The 6,449-nt window shown below is 41.0% G+C and overlaps 1 pseudogene; it reads right to left on the bottom strand.

Annotated features, from left to right (window-relative positions):
• Window positions 1–4,918: 4,918 nt before the first annotated feature.
• The window catches only part of LOC103749436, a 4,269-nt pseudogene continuing 2,738 nt past the window's right edge, over window positions 4,919–6,449 (bottom strand).

The following is a 6,449-nucleotide window of genomic DNA, read 5'->3' as shown; positions in this document are numbered from 1 at the left end:
AAATTGAATAGTTATCCAGTTGTTTGAATCAGTAGATATCCACTAGATGAGAGTCAGTGAAATCTTTTTCTGTTAAAAAAAAAAACAAACAATTAAACATTGGGGTAGGTGGTGAAGGGAAGAAAGTTAGACTTATTCCAGGACATAGTTGATCTTATCTGGTCCTCTGTTTGTCTTTCCTGTAGAATAATATTACGATGAGTTAGCACAGACTTAGCTGCAGGTACAAGCTGTGGAGAGGTATGAAAGTCAGCTGTGGGGTACCTAGAGAATGCACCTGGGTAGAATTTTTTTTATTATTTAGCTCAGTCGGTAGAGCATGAGGCTCTTAATCTCAGGGTCATGGGTTCGAGACCCATGTTGGGCACCAGATATGGGCGGGTCCCATGCACCGTGTTGCTGCTTGGGTCCCTGGCTCTCCACGGCTACTGGATGCTGGCGACTCAGCGGTCGCTGCACTTCCAGACGAGTTCCCTTCCAAGCTACCGGGAACTCCCTTTAAGTACACGATCTGCCGGCCACCGGGTCACGAGGGGAGGTGCAAGAATGGTGAAAGCAGGATCTCCATGAGTGAATGTTTACAAAGGGACAGCTCCCTCCAGGGAGATTGAATAAGAGACTGGTACAGCTCAGCTCCTGCTACAGCTCCTTTATTCAGTAATTTAGCTCAGCTCCAGATCTTAGGGATTCAGCTCCAATTCATTAGGGGGAAATCAGGATATTTATAGTGTGGGGGCAGTAGCAAAAGCCTTAGTTGATAGATGTTTTGTAGGATACCCCATTTACATGTGGTGGTGGGCTTCTGCCAGGCTGTCAGACAGTGCCTGATTATAACACAGGAAAACCTGGCAGTTTCATGCCAGAAGATATGTATCTGTGACGGGCACTTCAAAAGGTGAGTCAGGAAGAGAGTAGGAAGGCGCCCAGCTGAGAAAGGAAGCCTCTGCATATGAACGCCGAGCTGGCTTGCGGCTATCCGGACATGGAGAGACTGCTACCTTAGTCAGCAGGGGTCCCCAACAGACCTGAATAGAAAAATCATCAAAAGAAGAACTAAACATGGCTAAAAATTACCTTTAAAAGTGTTCAACATCCTTAGTACTTAGGGATATCCAAATCAAAAGCACTATAAGATTTCATCTTTACCCCAGTCAGACTGGCTAACATCAAGACAACAGATGATACCAAATGCTAGAGAGGATGTGCGGAAAGGGGAACGCTCATTCACTGCTGGTGGGATTGAAAATTCATGCAAGCACAATGGAAAACAGTGTGGAGAACTCTTAAAAAACTAAAAATGATGTAAATTTCCATGACTTTATAGACATACACAGGTGCTAAGGATCCAAGAGCAAACAATTATGACTAGTAATAATCAGATACAGATTAGAGATGCATGTGCCAACATCTCAGTGTCAGTAGCAAAAACAATGAGTCTTTCTGCAAGGAACAATATATTCTAAAATGAAATGGAGATCTTTTTTAAAGGTTAAAAACTCATTCGATTTTATGTCTTACAGGGCTTATACTGAGTTCAATGATATAGAACTGTATTAATTCAACTGTGAACCTAGAAACTTACAGCCAGGGGGTAGAAGAGATGTGCTCTTGCTCTGGAGTGTGTTACTGAATATGTTCAAGCTGTAGTGAAATGCTTCTTCTAATCATGTAGTTATTAAAAATTTTAAAAAATCTTTAAAGTAAAAAAAATAAAACTAAAAATGAACCTACCATATGATCTGGTTATACCACTCCTTGGCATATATGGAAAAAAATCATTCATGTTTGTTGCTGCTCTTTTCACCATAACTAAGAAATATATGGAATCTAAGTGTCCCTCAACTGATGAGTAGGTAATTTAAATGCATTCACGCAGTGGAGTTCTACTCAGTGGTAAAGAAAGATGAAATCATGAAATTTGCAGGTAAACAGGTAGAACTAGAAACTGTAGTGCAGTAACATAGACTAGGAAAAACAAGTAATCTTAAGCACAAAATTCTTGTAAATGAGTATATATCCTGATGTAACTGCCAAAGCCAGAAAAATGAAAAGGAACCAGGAAGTGAAAGGGAAAGAAGGAGCCTGAGAAAGATGAACAGTAGGAGACAGGTGTTACTAAGGGAGAAATGGGTAAAATGGGGGTATTTAAATGGGAGGAGGGAGGGAGGGTTATACAAGGAACATTGGAGATAAAGGAAAAGAAGGAGCACAAGAGAGGGGGACCATAGGAGACAGGTATTATGGGTGAAATGGAGAAAATAGGGGTACTTTAACCGGGAAGGGGGGCTTAGACACATCCACACAGAGGAGAGAGAAATAATGTTTATCTGGTGTGAAACACCAGAGGGAAATGTATTAGTTCAGTGTCTACTGAAATAATACAATATATCTACATGAGTTCTTATATAATAAGAAATAGTTGCAGACAGAAGAAACGTGCCTTTGAGTTGTTGGCTAGGGTAGTCCAAGGAACTCTCAAATTACACAGGTTTTGATTCCCTCCCAGAGCTTAAAGGTAAGACTATATTACTGAAGATATGACATACTTTAGACACAGGACTTGGAGCAATGAAGCTGGAACTGACCAATCTGGAAGTCACCTCTACTGAAGGCTAGAGCCCATAATTTTAGAGGACACTATGCAAGCTGCTAAGGGAGAACGATAATCAATGGTTCAACCCCAGCTTTAAGGACTAAAAGTCACATCAATGACCAGCACAACAAATTATATTGGGGCAGTAGTGGCACTTTTATCTTGGGGGACATCAATAGCTACCTAAATTGGACTTAGAGCTTACTGAATGTGAGGAAACTTATGTGTGATACTTTAAACATAGCCAAATACAAATTGCTGGAGAGGTCGCAGATCTTACAGAAAACCCTAAGCCTGTCATAACCCTAGACAAATGTAATTCCATACTATGTGCTAAGCATTTACAAAGAAGTATTCTGGTCACCATTCATCAAAGAAACTTCTTTTGCAACACATGGGAACTTTATAGAATTCCACAACTGGTCCCACACAGAGAATAAATGTCTGTGAGATGTCCAAACCTGATCCATCTACAATGGAACCTGACAACTAAGACTCATGAACATGTTGGAAAAAAGGGTAGAGAGAATGCTAATATACCTCTCTACTCTCATCAAGGAAGCTCAGTCATGCAACAGAGGGCCATGAATACAAAAGGCAACAAATGGCCAAAGTGTAGCAAATAAGTCTGCAGAGTGTGGGTCCCTGTATAGAGCTCCTATATTAAACTTACCCACATTTGGTTCAGGGACCATAGCAGAAGAGGGCGTGGAAAGATTTTAAGAGCCATGGGAGGAGGTATATGACCATAAGTGAAGAGAGTCTTACAGGCTCCTAGGACCTTGCTCATATGAATTTCCAACAATACCATCAGCATACACAAGACCAATGCAAACTCAGAAGACAAAAACTCAGCACAGAAGGGGGAAAATGAGCAGCAGACTCCAGCCTTAGCCAAAGAACTATTGGTTGCTACTGGGTGAGGGAGAGTTCATCTTTAATGGAGTGACTCTAGGTAGGGTGATTAGACCCAGTGGATAAACTTGCATTAAGGGTCTTTTGGGTACACTAACTTGATGTGATAGACCTTAACATAAATGACATAGTGCAGGACATCCGGTGGGGGGGCTATGAGATGGTGAGGATGAGGAAGGGGGTATAAAGATGATTACGATATTTTGTATGAAATACACCACAATTCAATTAAAAGTATACAAAAATTTAAGAATTATAAAAGACCTTCAAAACAAGTGGAAGACAAAGTTAGCATTATGTCTCAGCAGGTGAAAGTGCTTGCGGCTGGAGCTGGATGGCATGAGTTGGGTTATGAGTTGGGCTCCCCCTCCTGAGCTCAAATTAAAAACACTTGCAATCAAAGGCATGCATCTGTAATCCAAGCATTCTTGTGGAGAGATGGGAGGCAAAGGAGATAGAATTGCCTTAAAACTTGTAATCCAGTTAGCCTGGAGTACACAGTAGTGCAGAAACAGGAGAGATCCTTCCTTGTTTAATAGAAAGCAAGAACTAACTGCTGAGTGCAGTTTTCTGATTTTCATATGCATCCTGTGGCACATGTACACTCACAGTCACATGCACAAAATACAGAAAATATAAATAATTTAGATTTTTAAACCTTTTTATTGAATTTTTGTGAGTTTAAAAATTATTTTCATTTTATGTGTATGAGTCTATTGCCTGCATGTTTCTAAGTACACCTCTGTCATGCAGTGCCTGTGGAGGTCAGAGGAGGATTTCAGATATCTTGGAACAGGGTATACAGATAGTTGTTAGCTGCCATGTGGGTGCTAGGAATTGAACATGGGTCCTCTGTAACAGCAGTCTGGGCTCTTAACACTTGAGCCATCTCTCCAACCCCTAAATTTTTGTGATTTTTATACAACATAGTTTGATGGTATCTTGATCCCTGCCCCCATTTGCATCTCCCTCTGCTACCACTAATTTAATATACTATTTAGTATATAGAAATGAATATATTTACGTATATTCACTCATTCATTCACTATATACATATATAATAAGGCCTATAGAGTCTGATTTGTGTTCCTAAATGTCTTTCAGTGTGGGTTCATCCACTGGGCCCCCAAGGCCCTAAGATCATTGGGGAAATATTGTAAGAACCATAGGGGGTGGGTAATTTAGATTTTTTTACAATGGAAGACAAAAGCACAAAATGTGACTAAGATATTTGTTATTGCATCATCATAATCCTTACAGGCAGTACAGATACTAGAAAAAATTAGTCAGATGAGGTGTCTGATGGGGGAGTGTAGGTAGAACATGCTATTCCTGGGTGAGTTTTCACACTTGACCCCTTGCCTGTGCAGAACTTCAGGATAAATTCAGTACGGTGATTTTTAAACTCCCTTAGTCTTTGAATTTGCAGACACAGGGTAACTTCACATCACAGGTATTATCTCTTCATTTCAGAAATCCTGGAGAGAGACAAGAGGAAAGTGATTGGGGCAGGCAGAGTTTGTAGATTTTTTGAATATAATGAACTAACACCTCACATTCTGGCCTAGACTTAGACATACATATCCCTCATGTTCACTGGGATTACGGCTGGGGAAGGGGGGTGGGGGATACTCAGGAAACCAAGAAAGATGGGAGGGAAAAAGAGTACATTGCATTTCCTACCTCAGAGGTGTACCAGAAATATGGGAGGAGGGCTATGCATACAGTCAGAGATGGCTCTTCTCTTTCTTACTTGAGGCGCGTGACAACCTGCCACAGAAACCACGATCAAATGCAATGGATGGATTTATCTCCCAGTTAAGATAATTCAACACGTTAGTGTTACTCCACTCCTATCCATCTCCATTGGGTTCTTCACTCTAATGAGAAGGCAGCCAGATAAAGGGAAGGTTCATTCAAGGTCTGCATGCCTGATTCCTTCAGTGAAACAGTGGATTCCATGCCCAGTCTCTCCAAAGTTAGTCTGATTCTACAACTGTCAAGAGCCTTCTGATGGTATGTTAGTTTTGAATTCTTTACATTTATAAAGAATTTACAAAGCCTAGAATCTGTTAAAAGAAATAAAGACTCATTGAAATATATCTGAATTATAACCTGTGGTACATTAATGTTTGCTTAAGAAACACAAAGACAAAAATCTAAAAAGGGAGATATGGATAAAAATTGGGTTAGTTTAAGGGAGGGGGGAAGGAAGGAACCTAGGGGATAAAGGGAAAGAAGGAGCTCAAGAGAGGTAGGACCATAGGAGAAGAGTATTAGTAAGGGAGAAAGGGGGGAAATGGGGGCACCTTAAGTGGGAAAACCATGATGGAAGGGTGAGACAATGCGAGAGAAAAACAATGCCTAGCTAGTTTTGAAAACCAAAGGGAAAACCATATTAGTCCAACAACCTACTGACAAATTATACATAGCAGATCAAGAAATATATGTCTAGGTAAGGTTTATCTGAGAACAACTGGTCTCTGCCCAAGATTTATCAACATGACATACAGTTACTAAAAGTATCAGACTGCTGGAACTAACCTTCTTGGGTGTTTGACAGACATACTTTGAGGCCTATAATAATTTGGTCAGAAGGACATAAAGGACACTTTTTGCTCCTTGCCCTCCTAGGTCGACTAGTTCAAGGGGACTATGAGCATCTCTCAAAATGTCCTATAATGATGGTGGGTTACCTGTCCTCTTGATCAAGGAGGCTGAGGAGACCCCACCAGATGGACTTGAACCAGTGTCCCGTCTACAAAGAGGAAGCATTTCCTCCATGCTTCCAAGCAAAGCCAACCATGGTCGAGCAGGACCTTTGACTTATCTTCACATAGGCAGAACTGGTCAAAGAAAGGAGCCAGGGGCTCCTCCCAACCCCATGGGACCCCTGAGGAACAGATCCTCTAACGACCTCAAGAGTAAAAACAAATCCGTT

Source organism: Nannospalax galili, unplaced genomic scaffold, assembly GCF_000622305.1.
Source record: "Nannospalax galili isolate Female #2095 unplaced genomic scaffold, S.galili_v1.0 scaffold726, whole genome shotgun sequence".
Taxonomy (NCBI): Eukaryota; Metazoa; Chordata; class Mammalia; order Rodentia; family Spalacidae; genus Nannospalax; species Nannospalax galili.
Note: the sequence above shows the minus strand (reverse complement) of the source record. Positions and strands in the feature narration are given on the sequence as shown.